At 40.1% G+C, this 18,275-nt stretch overlaps 1 protein-coding gene across 11 annotated transcripts in view; it reads left to right on the forward strand.

Moving 5' to 3' along the window:
- The window catches only part of KIAA1217 (KIAA1217 ortholog), a 177,640-nt gene that overhangs the window by 5,652 nt on the left and 153,713 nt on the right, over positions 1 to 18,275 (forward strand). The gene's annotated exons all lie outside the window — the stretch shown is intronic.

Genomic DNA, 18,275 nt, shown 5'->3' on the forward strand with positions numbered 1-18,275 from the left:
TTATAACTCCTACAAAACTGAGTGTTTCCTCATTACAAAAGGTGAGAATGTAACAAAGTATGAAAAAATTTTTTGGATGTGGCCTGCGATTCAGATGTTGCCTTGAAATTCAAAGAAACAAAATAAATCTGTTCAGTATTACCTTGGAATTGTTTGTTGAAATTGACATTTCTGAAGAGCTTTTCATTTTTTTTAGAGCATACACAGAGAAAGGAGTGAAGGTGAGACTCTTGATCTTAGTATATGAGTCTCAATCTACTTTTCACAGCTGAAGGGAAAATACGGAACAGCTGCTGGCTTCTGTTACACTTTGAATATTGGCACCACTGCCTGGGAGAAAAGAAAATACCTGCAGAGTGTGTCTGTATGCTTTAGCTGGCTCTGTTGCCCTTTCATTTGGTTTCTTTTCTATTTTTGAGTTTTGTAATGCAAACAGAACAGACTTACCCATAACTATCTGCCTCCTTCGGGGAGCTTTAACACCCACATTCGTCTGTCAGCAGCATACCTGAGGGTGCTGTGCCTCTGCCTGCAGCTGCTTCCCAGCAGCGAGCAGGGGATTGCAGGGTCAGAGGAGAGGTGACACGCTGATGTATCTCTCAGAGCAGGTGGAGGCTGCTGGCATGCCAACCTTCTGAATTCAGAGACTGCCATGCAAGGATCTCTTCCTAACTCTGGGCTCTGCTTTTGGGTGCAATAACAGAGTTTAATCTCTTTAGGCAATCTATCATCTATTCCATAATTAATTTTTTTTCAATCAAGCATCAGAATTTGGAGTTTAGTCTAAAGAATCTTGTGCTCGTTATTCTCGATTTAACAAATGATTGACAGCAAGCCTTTTTGTAGAAGCTCATTTCCCTTAGTGGTTTATAGGTGTTTCAGCACTAACAGCAAATTAAGTGTAAATAAGGAATAAAAATGAGTTGGAAAAATATTGTACTCTTTATGGAAGCTCTCAGTGAATTCCAAGCTTCTTTGAAGCTTTGCATACTTGTGAGGCTTTGAAGATCAGACTGTTACAAGTTTGGAAAGATTGTAATTTGTTAACTCACCCCTAGAACTTCTCTCTTACAGAGTCTCTAGAGATCCCAGGTGCTATCACTGTTAGAATCCATCTGTATCCAGCTAAAATTGCTGCAAGACTTCAGCTCTAATGAGGATGATCTGTTCCTTATTTTTAAACAGTTTTACTCCTTTCTTTTTAAAGTCTTGACTTTTTTTCCTCCCCACTTATCTCTTCCATGAACTTTAGTGACTGTGTGGAATGTGCTGGGTGGTGGATAAAGATAGCATACAAATTAAATAAAGGGGGTGGGAGGGGGGCGAAATCCAGAGATTAGATCTTTTGGAGTCATGTAAATATTTAGTTCCAGTGTTGCAGACACTGCAAACCTAGTTTGAACAGCCTACAGCATTACACCCTACACATTTTGTAATTTGAGCCTTTTCTGAAGGCAGTAAATTACAGAAGGAATGTAGTAACTGCTCTTGATATTTGTTTAGAATGTGTCTTCCTTGCTAATTTATTGAGGGTAAAATTCATTCTCCTGCTTCTATTTTTTTTGTGATTAGACATATGTATTATGTGTACTGAGTTTTTTAACAGTTTTAAAACAAAATAACTTTAAAACTACTATTAGAGCATCAGAATGTATTTCTTGGAAGTGGGAAATACTGAAGACTCCAGCCATTCAGCCTTACTTAAAAAAGTATAAACTGAACTAAAACCACATGAAAACATGCAGAAATAAGTAATACAAGTTGATTGTAAGAAAGTTGCTTAGCTGGCATGTGATGTATCAACTGTCTGGCTCATCAGATGCAGTAAGACTATGATGATCATAGCATTAGTTCAGAAGGGGATTTTCTTACCAATTGTGTCTCTGTGTGCACACCCACATATCAGTATTTGGTGTGTGTGTGTGTGTTTATATGTAACTGTATATGGATACACATAGGTATGTGTGTATAAATATATATATATACACACAGCTGTGTGTGTGTGCCTGTATGTGTACGTATAATGTGTGATTTCTTAGCTGCTCCATGAATAAGGCTACAGTATAATTTAGCCTTGAAGGGTGTAAACTACATGCACATGTAGTAGCTATGCATATGTAACATATACATGTATCACAAACAAAATTTGTAAGATGCATGGGAAGACATGATTTAAAATGTCTTATTTAAAATTAAAATGTCAGAATTTATTTTTCAGGTTCCTTTCCAGGTTCCTTTTCTCCCTTCTTCAGCTGCTCCAATATCTGGAAAGTGGCCACACTGTCCATGGTGGGAATTTCCCCACTGTAGGACACCTATCAAGGATAGTAGTTAATGCAACACTATTTTCTAATCTGTTAAGTGGTTCAGCTGAAACATAAAATACCTCAGTATTTACAGTCAGCAGGTAGCTCTGGTGGATACATATATACATATATGTGTGTGTGTATGTATATATATATATATATATATATATACACACACACACAAAATTTCTCCTCCAGGTTGCTCTAAACCCTGTCCACAACCAATAGAAAATCAAGATTGGTAATTGTCTGGTTTCTTCTTGTGGACATGCTTCTCTTGCCCATTTTAGCCATCATTATCTGAGTATAGCAAACTGACTCCTTGTTTGCAGGAAATAAACATCAGGGAAAAAAACATTATATATGCTGTCACATCCTACTGTATCACTTCCACCAGCAAGGGCAGCTGAATGTTGTCTGCATCTTCCACTATGTGCTAATGGTTTCCTCCAGGCTTCATTTATTCAGATAAATACCTCCCTGGATGTGCCTCCTGAGGACCCAATTCTCCTCCTGATAATCTGCCACAAATCAGAAGTACAATCATGGCCAGGTAAAATGCCAGCAGGGATTACTGATGGTTAGCTAATGTGATGACCTGAAACCTCCCAGCTGTGCACACAGACCATTTCTCCTCCGAAGGTTTGTTGCCTTGTTTGTGATAGCCTGTTCTGGAAAGGAAAGCTCACAGAGGCAGGGGCCATCTTTATTTGCACAAGGGGCTTGGGATATTGCAGCAAGGCAAACAGCCTGCAGCTGAGCTGGTCTGTGATAAACCGGAGCGCGACTTTGCAGCAGCCCTGGGGGGGATGCAGACATGCCTTGTGCACCCCAGCACAGAAGAATGCAGCGCCCAATATCCACATCTCTGTGACCCACAGCCCAGCAGCTCACCCTCACATTGCAGCTTTTCCCCCTTCTAAGATAAGTCCACAGCTAGGCACCAGAGCTCCCTCCTGGAAGCCCGTAAAGCCAAGGAAGAATTTTTATTTTTTTAACGTAATGCAAGTTTCTGCAGGAGCTTTACATACATTACCTCTGCCAAGGCTGTCTCACCTGTGGTAATGAGAAGAAGGTGCTAATGTAATCCCCAGGGAAGTTAGGAAAAAAAAAAGCAAGAAGAAAACAGTCTGGGACGTCTTCAGTTTCAGACAGTGTGAATCATCTGCTGTGGAGCTCGTGGAAGGACATGGTCCCCTGCTTAGGTGAGGTTGACTCCGGTCAGCAGAGAAGGAAAGTAGGAACAAGTGTAAAAGCTAGGTCTGTAGCTGCAAACATGAAAAGGAGCTAGCAATTAAGAGGTTAAAATGCTAACCTGGCAATGGGAGGGGGTAATCCCTGCTGTGAACCTGTTTTACAAGTCACCTCTAAAAAAACCTTTCTGAGGGGCAGAGAACAAAAATGAATGCGTTGAATTTTTTCTGAGCAGGAGCTTGTGAGCCTGCGGTAAGAAAGTGAGCTGGAAGAAGTTTGCCACAGCTTTTTTCAGTTTTTGTTTGACTAGGAAATAGGCTGGGAGGTGTGGAAGGGTCAGGAGCAGCTCTAGTGCTTCAGGCAGTGCTCCATGAAGAAGAAATTTTCTTGGCAAACAAAATTAGATTTCAATCAATTAAAAACAAAACTCAAATCCTTCCGGTGCCTTTGCAGGCCTGATTGCCTAGAAAATGGTGGTTTAGGGTTTTTTGTTATGCTCGTTTAGATCTGAACATGACAGGTAACTCTGGCATCTGGGCAGGTGTGGCTAAGGTTACCATGGAGATCCATGATGTCATGCTTGATAGAGCATGTCAAGACAGCTAATCTAACATGTAGATGTTCAAAAAGTCCCATAGGCCAGGACTAAGCTTTATGCAAATAACAAAGTTACTCTGCAAAAGGGTGAAAGAAAACACGGCTGAGATATGGCGTGCGTTCTACCTGGAAGCTTGAAAGGATTGTTACAGATTTCATCATAAATTAAAACTTTTGGAACTAAAAGAAGAGGATTTCAGACCGTCTCTGGCCTCACCTGTGGGATCTCACATTTCGGTAAATAAGCCTCTTTCTGTTTCTGCCCTCGCTGTGAAAAAATGCTTTTGAAATCCTGGAGTTTGTTTCACCATGTTCCTGCTGGCAGCAGGGCCGAGTCAATAAAGCAAGTTTTCTGGCAGGGCATGTTCCCTTTTCTCTTTCAAAACTGAGTTCTTTATTGAATGAACTAAGAATTCGGAATCATTTGAAAGGCATTGTAATGTATCATGTTGATTATATGAATCATGCTGCAAAAATTTCCTAGGTAGTGTTTTGGAGGAGAAACTAAGAATGGAGACACTGTATTTATTTGTAGATTATTGCCAGATGTCTCTCCTTTAACTGTTAAAGTAGAACCCTAAAATATAACAGCATTTATTCCAGGATTTGATATCTGTTAAAATACTAAAACTTTTTTGTTTTTGTTTTTTACATTAATCACAGTATCAGTTGGTTAAACTGACTTTGAGTGTATATTTTGATATCATAGGTAACATTTGAGCACTTCTTAATAGATTTTTTTCCTTGGGTAAAAGTACATTAGTAAAGGGTAAACATATTTGGAGGTGAAAGTCGAGGAACAGAAAGGCTATTGGGACTTTGGGATTTGAGGTATAAACAAAAAGGGATTGTTTCAGTCCCTCTGGAGGGACAGTAAACACCCTGTGTTTTAAGCTGCAACCACTTTCATGCTCGCATCAGATCAAGTAAACACCAGTAGGTAAGGGATGGCTGGCACAGTGGGACGTGGTAACGGGAAGTAGCGTTGGGGCTACGGTGTCCCCTTGGTTCAGGTGGCTCCGTGTGGAATGGAAACGACGCCCGAGCTTAAAAATGTGAGCCTGTGTTCTAAGCTGCAACCACTTTCATGCTCACATCAGGCAGGGCAGATCAAGTAAACACCAGTAGGTAAGGGATGGCTGGCACAGTGGGACGTGGTAACGGGAAGTAGCGTTGGGGCTACGGTGTCCCCTTGGTTCAGGTGGCTCCGTGTGGAATGGAAACGGCTAGGTCTGGGTGGGAAAGGGTGGGAACAACGCCCGAGCTTAAAAATGTGAAAAGAGAAAAATAGTTATGTTCTGCCTAAGGCTACTGAGAGAGATGTAAACTGGAGAGGAACTTCACTTCTATGTAGATCCTCAGTAGGATTTAGGGAATGAGGGGGTTGCAGAATATGGTAAGCACATTGTTTCATTCCAGGTGAAAAGACAGGGTGTAAAGGTTTTCTGATAGTCTGCACTGCTTGATTAGGCAAGGTTAAATAAACATTTTTTGGAATGTAGTGACTTTTAAAGTGAAAGAATTGAAAGCACTACAAGTGAAGAAATCACTTCAAAAACTGATTTTTTTTTTTAGTCACAACTCTTGCTTTTACACCCAGTTATATCTTGAGTTATTAATGGGAAATTTTTAGAATTCATTTCAATTTAACCTTTCTGCCAGAGTCTGAGTGTTAGTTATTTAGTACTTGCTTATGTACAAATAACAATGTGTAAAATGAACTAGCATATTTTGTGTTCATTACACTGTTGCTGGTTGATGCCATGGAATCAGGTAGGAGAAACTGATTTAGTGTTAATACTGCATGAACATTTCTTTGGTCTGTGCGAGTTGAAAAACAGAGTAAAAAATTACATTCAGTTTTAAAATGTGAAGAATGTGATTTTAATCTCTATATGCTGCAATTTTTTCTAGTTGGGAGCATCCATTTCATTGAATTACCACTTGGTTCACATACTGCTGTACACAAAGTGTCACCAAAAAATGCCTGTTTGTATGTGAGAAGTCGGTGTCATGCAGCCAGAACGTGCTGTTGTGTCGGCATAGGTTGTAGGTTTTTGTGTGGGGGAAAAGTGAAGTTTTAGTGTTGTTTGAGGAGGTTTCTGTGAGTTCCTGCCTCCTCTCCACCCATGGGCACTGCTTCCCTGCCCCAGTGAGACAGCAGTTCCCCGTTGTCCCCGGGCAGGCTGTGTAAGCCAGCACAGCACGCTGAGAGGGGGACCCTCCCCAGTGTCCACACGTGTCCCCTGTCTCAGTACAGCTGGTGCAACAATTTATTGCTTTCGGGGCTGCTCTAAGTTAAGGGCAACTGCTCGTATTTTACACTGTTACAAGCACCTAAGAAAAGCAATGAAAATGAACAAATGCAATATGATTACGAGGTTAAATCTCTGCTGGATTCCAAGCCCTTAGCTTTTGTTTATGGAAGGACATGAGATGACATGTCCATTTGTTTTGAGCTGAAACATGCTCTTTAGCCCCCAGATAATGCTGTGATTGCAAGATATTTATAAATAGCTTGATAGATAAATGAACAAAGAGCTGGTTCATTAGCAAAGTAAAGTGGATTTACTTTGTATTCACTCAAAATGAAAATGCTGAGGAAGAAGAACATTCCTAATAGAATGTCTCCGTGGAAAGTCTTTCAATTTTACCCTCTAGTTTATAAAAGTAAGGCAACCTATTAAGGTACATATTAAACTACTAGCCCCAAGGTATCTCTGGGAGTCAATGGAGTTTAACTATATTGTTAATACTTGCTTTGATAAATATCAGTTTCTTCATTTATATCTATCAGTTAAAAGTAATTTGAAAAGCTGGGTTTTTTTTTTTTTTGAAAAAGCAAACAAAACAAAGCTGCAAAAAGACTAATAAAGCAATTCCTTTTCTTTTCCCTTCCCTCCCCCATGCAAACCACACACCAGTGCAGTTACTTTGCCCCAACAGGATTAGTAACTTTTTTCTGTGGCAACGCCTCTACATTTCAAATAGTGTGTATTGTTTGTAACTCAGAAGTCTCAGGTAGTTGTTTGTACTTACCTTTGTTCGTGTGAATTTTGTACATATATTTTTCTAATCTAATTTTATGACAAGCAAAAGTATTTTTAGAATGCTTTGTATACAGTTGACTATGTAAATGCCTGTAGTGATCTTGTTCCAGTACCTGTTGTTAAATCCAGTAAGGAATCTAGGACTTTGGTATCCCTTAAAGCATATTTCAGGCAGCTGCCTTCAAAAGTGTTGCCCATGGAAATCTCTCCCAATTATTGTAGACACCTGAGATTCCTCAGGTTTCAGAAACTTAAGCTTTTCTAGCCCAAAATGTCCTGAGGCATTTATAGGTGTGTTTTTGCTCATACTCGGTTTAGCCCTCATTCTTTCTGGGTTGCCTCTGTCGATGACTGCCTAAAGCTGCACCAAAACAGCCAGCAGGTCCCTGCCTTGGGATGGGTTCAGGGCAGCACTGGCTCCTTCAGCAGTGTGGGGAGGAGCGTCTGCACAAAGGGTGCTCTGCCACTGCTCTTCCAACGCTGCTTTTAAACCAAAGCACCTCCAGTTGCCTCCTGCCCAGCTCAGGGATGAGCAGCATGGGAGGCATCCTCAGGATACCATTCTACTTGCAGCTTGTCTGTGATCCCTAAATCCCAAAATTAATTTCAAGCCCCTTATTTACTTAAGAGAGCACAGTAAGTTTGTTGTTACCACAGAAGTGATAATGAAGACCTGCAGGCTCTGGTCTGCAGACACTTTTGGCCATGCTGGTTTTGAGCAGACGTTCTCAGTTGGCCACAGCTGTGGAGGTGTGCTACAGAACGTGTGAGGAGCACTTGTGGCTGAGATGATCACAGCCCGGCAGAGGTGTTGGGTGAGGGCAGCAGGTTGGTTGGTGTTAGTGCTGCGGTGACAGTGTAATTCCCTGAGTGACCTGTGATTAGCCTCAGAAATGGTGAATTTGCTGTGTCCAAAAACCATTTCCGTGCAAATGGTTGTGAATATGCTTGGGTTGTTCTTGTTACAGTTGAATAGACCTGTTAGCTTCTCACTGGGAAGCACTCTTGTGCTATTTGTACATTCTCAGTTGGGATGGGAGCACATATTTATGTCAGTCATTAGCAAAGTAAATGTACCTCTGGACTAGTGCTACTGCTTTACAGCATTTTTCAGTTGATTTTCTAACAAAGGCAGATTGCACTGAAGTCACCTGATTAACTGGTTTGCTTTAACCATAATCACTGGGATTTCAGTGTCTTTTCTGGGCTCAAATAGGAGAACAAGAGTAAATAAGAGAAGCCAATTGCTTATGTACATATATTCCAATTTCCCTTCTCTTCAAAAGAGTTGAGTACACCAGGAAAAACAGCGCTGTTGTTAAAATTGGGACTAACACCTGTGACTCTGACAGCTGCCCCTGAGATGTGTGTGTTTTTAATAATCACCCAGCCATGATAATTGTGCCAGTTCAGGAAATTCAGAATCTGTGATATCAAGTTTTGCATCTTAACGTGGCAAGTCAATGCAGGGACTTTTGGCTGGTCAAGAATCTTTTGAAGGGTCCTCTTTTGGTCTTGTGGATTTTTTGTCTCAATTAGTACCTTTTGCGCTGCTGCATTTTGTGTGGCCCCTTGTGCAGGGGATTGTAGTGATTCCAGTTATTCACCAGGAGACTGCTGCCTTAGAAAGCACTGAGCAGTGCCATTTGTTTCAGTTTAGGAAAGATTTTCATTGGCTGATCAATACACTGCCATAGGTGTACTTCACTTTAGAAAAACACAAGGTGTAAAATTCAAAATTAGTTATTAAGGAAAGGAAGAGAGAACCTAGTCTCTTAGCTTATTTGTGGATTACAAAATCCAAAAGATCAATAATATGTTTTTCACTATGAGTTTGCCCCTTTAGGGCAATTTCTTAATACCTGTCAGGTGGTGGATGTGGGATAATCAGCCATCATGTATGTTCTCATCTTTAGTAGTTACAGATTATTTTGTTCCACATCTCGAGATTTATCTTCCAAAATTATCTTCTTGCTAGTTGTAAGACTGGATCTTCCTGATACCTACATGAATGTCCAGTTCTGTTTTGTACTGCTGAATTCTTGACTGTGTTAATGTCTCATGACTGAAAATTCCAGGGCCCAATTAAGTTTTAATACTATTTCAGCTTCTAAGGGGTTTCTTACACATACCTTTAATCAACTGTCTTCATTGCAATTATTTCATTCAAAAGAGAAAAACTAGTTTTACTTCAATTTCAATTGAAGCTAAATATTTATTCGGTCTGAAGGGAGATATCCGTCCTTCAAGAAAGAGGAAGGCAGCAAAAGGAAAATGTAAAGAGTGGAAAAACAGAGTTAAAAGGGTTTTTTTTTAATTTGAAAGAAGCTGATTCTGATTTTAAATCCTACATGATATGTTCATTTCAGACACGCTTCCTCCCAGATGAACAAGCAGAGACTTTTCCAATTTGCACCTATGTTGTGGGTATGTGGGTGTCTAAAGTCTGGAAACAGACCTGCTGTCAATGTTTATGTATGAGCTTTGGGCTTTCTTCCACTGTGCTTTGAAAGCATAATTTTAGCTGCATTTATTAATTTGTAGACCTATTTTTAGTAACACAAAATACTATACATCAGACTGTTGTAATTAGTAGCAAACTACTCACAGAAGGAACAAATATTTGACTTTGATTAGAATAAGTAAAAAGAAATGTCACTTATTTCCCATTGGCTGAACAAATAAACCACTGCATGACATTGGCTGGTTGATTTAAATGAGAGGAAATATTGTTTGGAAGGAAGAATTATTTTTTAGAACCGTGTAAGAAAAAAATTTAAAAGTACACATGTAACATTTAAAAAGTGTACCCAAAAAAATCTGAACTTTATAATAAAGTTTCTTGGTATCTAAAGAAACTGTTTCTTTTCTTTTTCTTTTTTTTTTGACAGAGAAGTGATAATTTGAGTAAATTCTTTATCTACTTATATTTCTATCTATTATGTATTTCCCTAAAAGTCGGTAAAGAAAAACCCACTCCAAAACATCACAGATACGGTGTGCCAATTTCACTCTTTCATTATGGATCTCACATGATCTTTTTTTTAAAGCTATTTCATATTAAAATTGTTTAATAGCTTAGCATTAAACAGAAAACATGTCAATGTCTACTACCCAGGGATGTGGGAGAACCTCGGTGTTCTTAGAATGGGATCACCACAGTAAATGCAATTACCGTGATTTGGCAGTAACTACTGCAGTATTTTTGGGTTTTTTAGAGGATCTCAATCGTTCCAATTTGTTTTCAGCTGGTAAACCAAGCTGCCACCTTTTTGGCCAATACCAAGCTCAGCACTGGGAACAGAGGCAGGATGGTGCCGTCGGCTGGCCTCTTGCACGCTCCTGCGTGGGTGAGTGGGGCCGAGGAGGCTTTCTGCGCTACACAGACCAGGATCTGCTTTACCACAGGCAATTCGTGTGCTGTCTGTCACTTGGGAATTTAAATGAGAGCCTGACAGAAACAGTATCAAACCGTTCTGGAAATCAGTGGAGAACCTCTCCCTTCAGAACATCGCAGAAGGGTGGGATGGGGTGGAGCAAGGAGGCGCAGATCACAAAAATGTTTTTCTTGGCTCGCGTAGTGCTGCTATTGATGTCAATAAAATGTTCCTGCTGACCAGGGTACAGTTGGCTCAAACCCCCAGCGGATTGCCTGACCGACGTGCTCTTCCTCTGATATCAGATGCAAGCATTTAATTTCTGGCTCATGTGTACTTCCCGTCTGTTTTATTTTTACCAAGTGTTTTCCACACCGGACGTTGCAGCCGGCGCTTCCCGCGCAGGCACCTGCTGCTGCCGCCGCTGCGGCACGCCGGGCCCGCGGCTCCCTCACGGCCGGCAGCTGCCGGGCGCTGCTGCGGGCTGCGGCCCACAGGGCTAATCCCGCCCTGAGCAACTGCCTCCATCCATTCCGAGCCGGGAGCCCTGCGGCATGTGGAGTCAGGTTTCTTTGTGAGGCCAGGGAATGGCTTTCAGTAGCGCAGGACCGCTGCAGAGGTCACATATCATACTTGGTTGTTGCTGTAGCTTAATTCAAGATGTTGCACCGCAGCATTAACTCTTTGTGTTACTTTGATTGCTCTTTCATGTCTTCTTACTGTACATGTGGTTACCTTCCTTCCTTGCTGATTTGTGACCTCCTTGGTCTTGGGTTATAATCCTGTCACAAAAGGGTAGTTTGCAGCCCATGTGCGAATGTATTTGTTCAATCCCCACCCGTGTGCGAACACGCAGCCATGAGAAACCAGTGTTTTTATACGTGACTCATTCATACACCCGGATGTGTAATGAAGTTGCGCATCAGACGAGGCTCTGCCGCATGTGCACACCTATGGAAAAGCTGCACCAGGAGCAAGAGGGACCTGTGCTGCTCCTGCTTCTGCCCTTCCATGCTGGTGGCAGTCTGCTACTGAGATGGCTTTTGGGGAGGAGGTAACTCTTCGTGCTCCTGTGGCACAGCCGAGAAGAAAAAGGAACTTCTCAGCTCTTTGCTGCTCCTCTGGTGATTCTCCTGCAAGACAGGTACAGCTGTGATAAAGAGCCACGGCTTTCTTCTGTGGGGCTTGTGTAAGAGAGAGTGGAAGCTTTTGGATAGGCTGTTATATTCAAAACATTGCTCCCTGTAAGAAGGAATGTCCTTAAGTGTTCATTATTATTATCATATTGTCCATACATGTTTCTAAGTTGATTTTGAGAGGTGCAAAAAATGTTAGTTACTGCAGTAGTTACCAGATGTTTTCAAGAGGGAAACTGACAGCCTACAGAAGAAAGGCTTCTCTTGAACCACGTTAAAATGCAATTTGATTTTATCTCATGGTTTCAAAATTTGTCATATGCTGTTCAAAAACCAAGATGCTTTCTTCTCTAATTATAGAGAATGTTTGTATGCAGGGTTTAATCTTCTCACTGGAAGTCTTCCAGGACTCTGGACTTTGTGGGCCTCTTCTGAATTGAAGGGTTAGAAAATAGTAGACTTCTACTCTGAAGATACTTGAATAGTGAAGATGAGTGAGCTACTTTTTTTCTCATGTCTTCTCTTGCTTCTGCTGTAATATTTTGGGTTTGACATATCTTTTTTTCCTCCTGCTGTGACAGGATGTATTGGTTTGTTTTAAAGAAATCGTGAACTCGCAAATTCAGTCTTGTTTCTGCATGACTTAAACCTGTCTAAGAGAGATTCTTTTGCCAAGAAATAGTTCCACTTATAATATATTAGACAGTTTTCTTTGTTGCTGTGGTATACAGGCAAAGCCAGCTTGGAATTTAAGGAAACTTTCCACAGTTTGTAAAAGGAGACCTAAGGAAATGAAGGCAAAAAAAAAAGACTCACAAGTACTCAAGCAGGTCCTTGTGAGATGCTTCTTATGTAGGGTTGGAGTTTTTTTTAATGTACTTTTGCGCATTCCTCTCAAGATATACTGTCAGAGAAAGGGCTGATGTTTTTTCTGATGTATCACAGCAATGTGATTTTAGGTGTAGCAACTGGGGCAAGTAATTCTGAACTGATACCAAAGAGATTTTTTAAAGTGATCACTCTCTGTGATGACTGTAAGAAGATGCATAAACTTCTAGATTAGATTGAGTTGCTGTGTAGCCTTTTAAACACACCAGACTAAAACTAATGTGGGGTAAAATCTACAGATGTATTGAGTCGCCTTGCAAAACAGGGGCAGTTTAGATAACCATTCAGTGGCTTATTGTGGTAAGATAAACATGGAATTCTAGGTATTTTCCACAATAAAAGAACTTATGTTGTCTTTTGATCTGTGCTTTCTGCTGCCACTTGTCAAACTTCCCTGGGTACTGCCAAAATGTCTCTCCTTTTGTCATTGTCCTTCTCTCTCTCTCTCTGCTCTCTCTCTCCTCTCTCTCTCTCTCTCTTTTTTTTTTTTAATTTTAGGAACACAGTATTAGATTTTGAGAGCAGAACAGCTTTTCTAATTCCTAACTTCCTCTGCAAAAGCAGTCAGACAAAAGTTATCAAGACTTTCAAGTGAGGTTTGTCTAGCCACTACTGCTTTGTTTTTCAGCTTATCTTCCCTGTGGTTTGAAAACTTTCTTATATGTCTGGGTTCTGTGATCCTTCAGAAGTCTTTTAAAATGCAGTCATAATTTCAAAATGTTCATTCTGCCTTCAGATACTTTCAGTGGAGACAAGGGCGATGATCTGGTTTTACTTACCTGAGTGTACGGCAGGGAGCTATGTTTGGAAACCTAATCTTACATACTGTTTGACTGCTCATTTAACCAGAACAGCCAGCCTGATTTCATATTGCTGTCTCTGCCAACCCACAACATCACCTACCTTTGTTCACCCAAATTCAGCAAAGAGGCTGCGTCTGGCAGTGTTCTGTTGCAACAGCCAGATTTAAGTAATTTTATCTGAAGTCCAGGAGGGAGGGGAAGTTGAATAAGAGTTGTAAGGGGGAGAAAAGCCTGGATGAGAATGTTTTGCTTTGAGTCCATTCTAGGTGTGTTGGGTGTTGCACTGAAGAGCAAAACCATTAAAATCCTTTTGCAAACTAATGACTGGCACCAGTGCAAGGTTAACAGCATATTGTGGTATCATGCTCAGTAAAGGCACATAGTTTATCTTTTGCATGACTAGACTGCCTTGGTTCGCAAAGGAAGGGAGAATTTCCAGTTTCCTTGCTCATAACAGACAGGTAAGCAGTCATAACTGTAGTTCTGCTATGTGGTCTCTTGAAAGCTCAGGCATCAAGAAGCATTGCAAAGAACAAATTTGCCCAGTCTCAGCTCATGCAATATCTCTTATCTCTCCTGTCACCTTGTTCTCATCTAAGATTATCAACCAGTTGTTTCTCATTTAGGCCCCTGCTTCAGACAACATTAGGCATGATGCTCAAATGTCCCCCATGGAAGTGAAGTTGGTTGTGAGCAATGTAGAAAGGTAACGTTTTTCCCCACTGCCTTTCCTGAAAGCTCCATGTAAATACACAGGCAGTTGGTTTTTAATAACTGAGCTCTTCCTGTTGGGAGGTCTCAGTAAGTAGGAATATACAAACATCAAACTGACTTCACTGTCCCAGGTGGGTGTTTGAGTTGACTGCTGTTCATTGAAGATGATTTCAAAAGCATCTGATTAAAATGTTAATACAAGTGCTGTTTTTCAACAGTTTTTTTTGGACTGATAATATGATTGCAATTTGCTTCTGTAAATCCAAAGTGTACTGATCAAAAGAAAAATGATGCTGAGATCTGGAGACATTATGGGAGTTGTACTTCTTTTCGTCAGCCTAATCCAAAATGACACAACCAAAACAAGTTAATATTTCATCATATTGGAAAATTTCTTAAATAAATACAGCACTGTGACTCTGTTTGACTTGAAGGAGAACAGCTACTATATTTCCACTTAAAAGAGAGGGAGGTATTCCTTCTTATCAGCAGAGCTATTTCTTTCCTGACAGTTTGTGCTGGTCAAAAAGGATAAGGGATAAGATCACAGGCCACATAACAAGGCCTTTTGCCCCCTTTTCCATGCTTGGTAGGCTGAGAGTCAACAGGATAAAATCTTTACTTATTTCCCTGACACACTGCCTTGCTACTTCACATGAAAGCAGTGCAGTCTTAATCTAAGGGGGTTTGTACAGTTTGAGTTAATCCAACCATTAAGAAGCACATTGTGTAAGATTTGGAGATACTATATCACAGGCCAAAAAGCTTCTGAGAGTTTGTTCAGCCACAGTATTAGCTAAACAAAATAAGAGTAAACCATGATGCAGTTGCTTTGCCTTTTTTTTTTTTTCTTCTGCAGGGTATTTTTTTTGTCTTCCCTCTTACATTACAGGTTGCCATAAATCATTTGTAGAGTACAGTAACCTTTACAGAAATACTACTAATAGTAAGTGCTTAGGGATCATTGTCTTGAGAGGTGGAAAGAGAAGATTATTGTTGCAGGAAATTATCTGAATGATGAAAGATCAAAAGAGAAAAAAAAAAAAAAGAAAATACAGATTCTTCCCAACCTCAACTCCTGGTAGAGCAGCCAGAGGTTAGCCTCCAGTATGGCTGGACTACCAGAACAGGTCATCTGCCATGGTTTTAGGCCTGATACCAGCATAGTTTCTACACCTCCTTCTTGAAGACTGAAATCAAGGATATGATGTACCTGTAGACGCAGGCAGAGGAAGGTTCATACTCTGGATTTTTCTGTGCAGAAATTTCAAGGAAAATGAAATTTGCCTTGAATTGCTGGCCCTTGGGACTAGCACAGGGATAAACAGGTGACATTTAACATTTGAAGAAATCCATGGATTTCTTCCAAGTTTGGTAATAAAGTGCTCTCACCTGGTTTGTCAGCTGGAGTTTGGTACTCAATCTTATTTTATATTTTTTGTAAATTTGTGGTGTAATGGGTTCATTTGGAGGAGGTAAATACAGCTAGAAGTTAAGATTTTTCATATAGAAATGTCATCTCTTGAAACAGTTCTTGGGAATATACTGACAGGCAGCTTTTATAGAAATTTTTATTTTTAATGGGATCTGGACTTTGGTGAAGAAATTCATTCTGCTTAAGCTGCCAGCAATTGCAATACAGTCTTTTGCCATAGGAGTATGACATTTTGTCCTAGTAGGTACACAGTATCTTGTATCCCAGCCAGAGAGCATGTTTTAATATGGCATTATCTTTTGTTTCCTCAGTACTTCATCAATAAAATAGACAAAGAAGTTTGACAAGCAATTCTGTAAAGATGTGAGGAGCGACAAGAGAGAGAATGGTGATTTTACAAAGAAAATTGCAAATAAAACAGGCGAGGAAAGATTTTAGTTAGATGTGTAAACATACCCTTTGGGTTGAGAGATAAAGCCAGAGGTAATGAACTGTCAGGCCCAAGTAACCACCTTAGGAAATGTGCACAGTGTTTGTGCACAGACAAATGTGTGCTCTGCTCACAGCTCCTGCTGTGAATCTGCTGTGGTGATGCAGACCTGCAGCAGCCTCCAAAGTCACTTTTTAGGGCTAAAGAGTAGAGCCAATTAATGGTCATGAGCATGGTGTAAATACATATAAGTATTTAATACACTGCAATACTACATGGGTAAGGTTAAAACTTCAGAAGAATACATTGAGTTGGTATTGAAAGAACCAGCAATGGCATTATAAACCCACAAGATCAGATGACTTTGTAAAGTTTTGTGTCAGCTTTTGAAAACTGCAATGGAGAATGGAGTAACTGCATTTGAGCAATGTGTGATTGTGTGTCATAGTAATGCCTAAATTGAAAAGGACCTCTGGGTGGCATCTGAGCTGGTGTGGAAATTTACATTAGATTATCCACACCCATCAAGCTGAGTCTTGAATATTGTCAGTGGAGGAGTTTCCACCACTTCTCCAGAGGGAACAAGGTAAACTCTACCCTGGAAAATGGTAAGTCTGGAATGGATGTAAGGAGCTTTTGATCTTTCTGTTTTCACAAGAGTTCCTAGTGTGACGCTATCATAAAAAAAAAAGAGGAGTTATTTACTGGTGTGGAAAGCAGAGATTTACATTAGATTATCCACACCCATCAAGCTGAGTCTTGAATATTGTCAGTGGAGGAGTTTCCACCACTTCTCCAGAGGGAACAAGGTAAACTCTACCCTGGAAAATGGTAAGTCTGGAATGGATGTAAGGAGCTTTCCAGGAACAAAGTAAACTCTACCCTGGAAAATGGTAAGTCTGGAATGGATGTAAGGAGCTTTTGATCTTTCTGTTTTCACAAGAGTTCCTAGTGTGACGCTATCATAAAAAAAGAGGACTTATTTTCCAGGAAGACAGTGATTAGGACTCAAAGATAGCCTTACCTCTGGATGTGCGTTGTGACAGGAATGCCTGCTATAGAAAGGGATGTTGAACCATGGGAACTTTGCAGAAGGACATCCAAAAGACTTGAGATCCATAAAATTGTTTCTTTCTGAGAATGGTGATTTTTTTTTTTTTAATCCATTGACCCAATCAAAATAGAGATTCTCCTTGATTAAGAAATGTAACTCTCTGGAAGCAGGAGAAAATATACTGAGTTTATATTGGCTTTTTAGAACAGCAATAAAAAACATAACAGAAACTAAAGGTTATAGCTGGAGAGCTGGGCAGATTCAAATCAGGAGTAATGCACAGTATTTTTCATATAGAAATGATTCATTATTCTGGCAAATTATCAAGGGAAGCAAGAGGTTCTTCATATCTCTAAATCTTTGAACTATGACAGGTTGCTTTTCTAGCATGCTTTAGTCAAACAAAAGTTGCTGATGAATAGGGGTGATTGGCAGAGACTTACTGGCTGCTCCTTGGCCCTGGTTATGCAACTGAGACTCTTGGCTATTCATGCAATTTTAATGATTCAAGCACTGTTCATGTGAAACTGAGTTTGACCCAGCTGCTTTTTAATATAGGACTGCAATAAGAATGAGCTGTTTTAGAAAAAAAATTGCTTTAATATTTAAAAAATTAAAATAAAAAGAAGAGTAGTAAGCAAAATATTACAAGAAGAAGTCAGTGAATAAAATTAAGGTAGAGTTAGGGTAAATAGTATTTGGCATTTACAATTAGAATATTAATATATATATTATTGTTATCCTTGCCAGGATAGCACAAGAAAGGCCTGTGTGACTGCCACCACAAAAATTTCCCAGCCTTAGATGCATTTAATTCAGAGGAGTTTTCTACTTTGGCCAAAACTTTGAATTTCACTTCAGTTATTCCTTGGAAAATTCTTGCTTATAGCAGTAAGAGTTTTGGCAATATTAGAGATCCCAGGCTTGGTCTGCCCTGAAATTGATACTTTGTAAGGTACCACCAAAGTCCCCCTTTGATTCTTCATGTACTGCCACTTGCACAGTAATGGATCTGAATACAGTAAATTTTTCTGAACAAGGACAAGACTACAGTACACCTTGGCAATCAAGAAATAACGCACCACCAAATGATTTTGAGGTAAGGGGGAGATAAAAAAAACCCTTCACTGGAGCAAGGTTCCATAATGGATAGAAGTATACCTAAAAATGGGACTTTTCACCATTTGGCAATTATTTGTGGGCACAGCAGAATGAGGAATGGCAGTCTGTCTGGGAGAAGGTGGTAACAAAAATCAGAATGAGTTTTCCAAGGGAGAATAAGAGCAAAATG

Source organism: Onychostruthus taczanowskii, unplaced genomic scaffold, assembly GCF_017590055.1.
Source record: "Onychostruthus taczanowskii isolate IOZ18803 unplaced genomic scaffold, ASM1759005v1 scaffold3, whole genome shotgun sequence".
NCBI lineage: Eukaryota > Metazoa > Chordata > Aves > Passeriformes > Passeridae > Onychostruthus > Onychostruthus taczanowskii.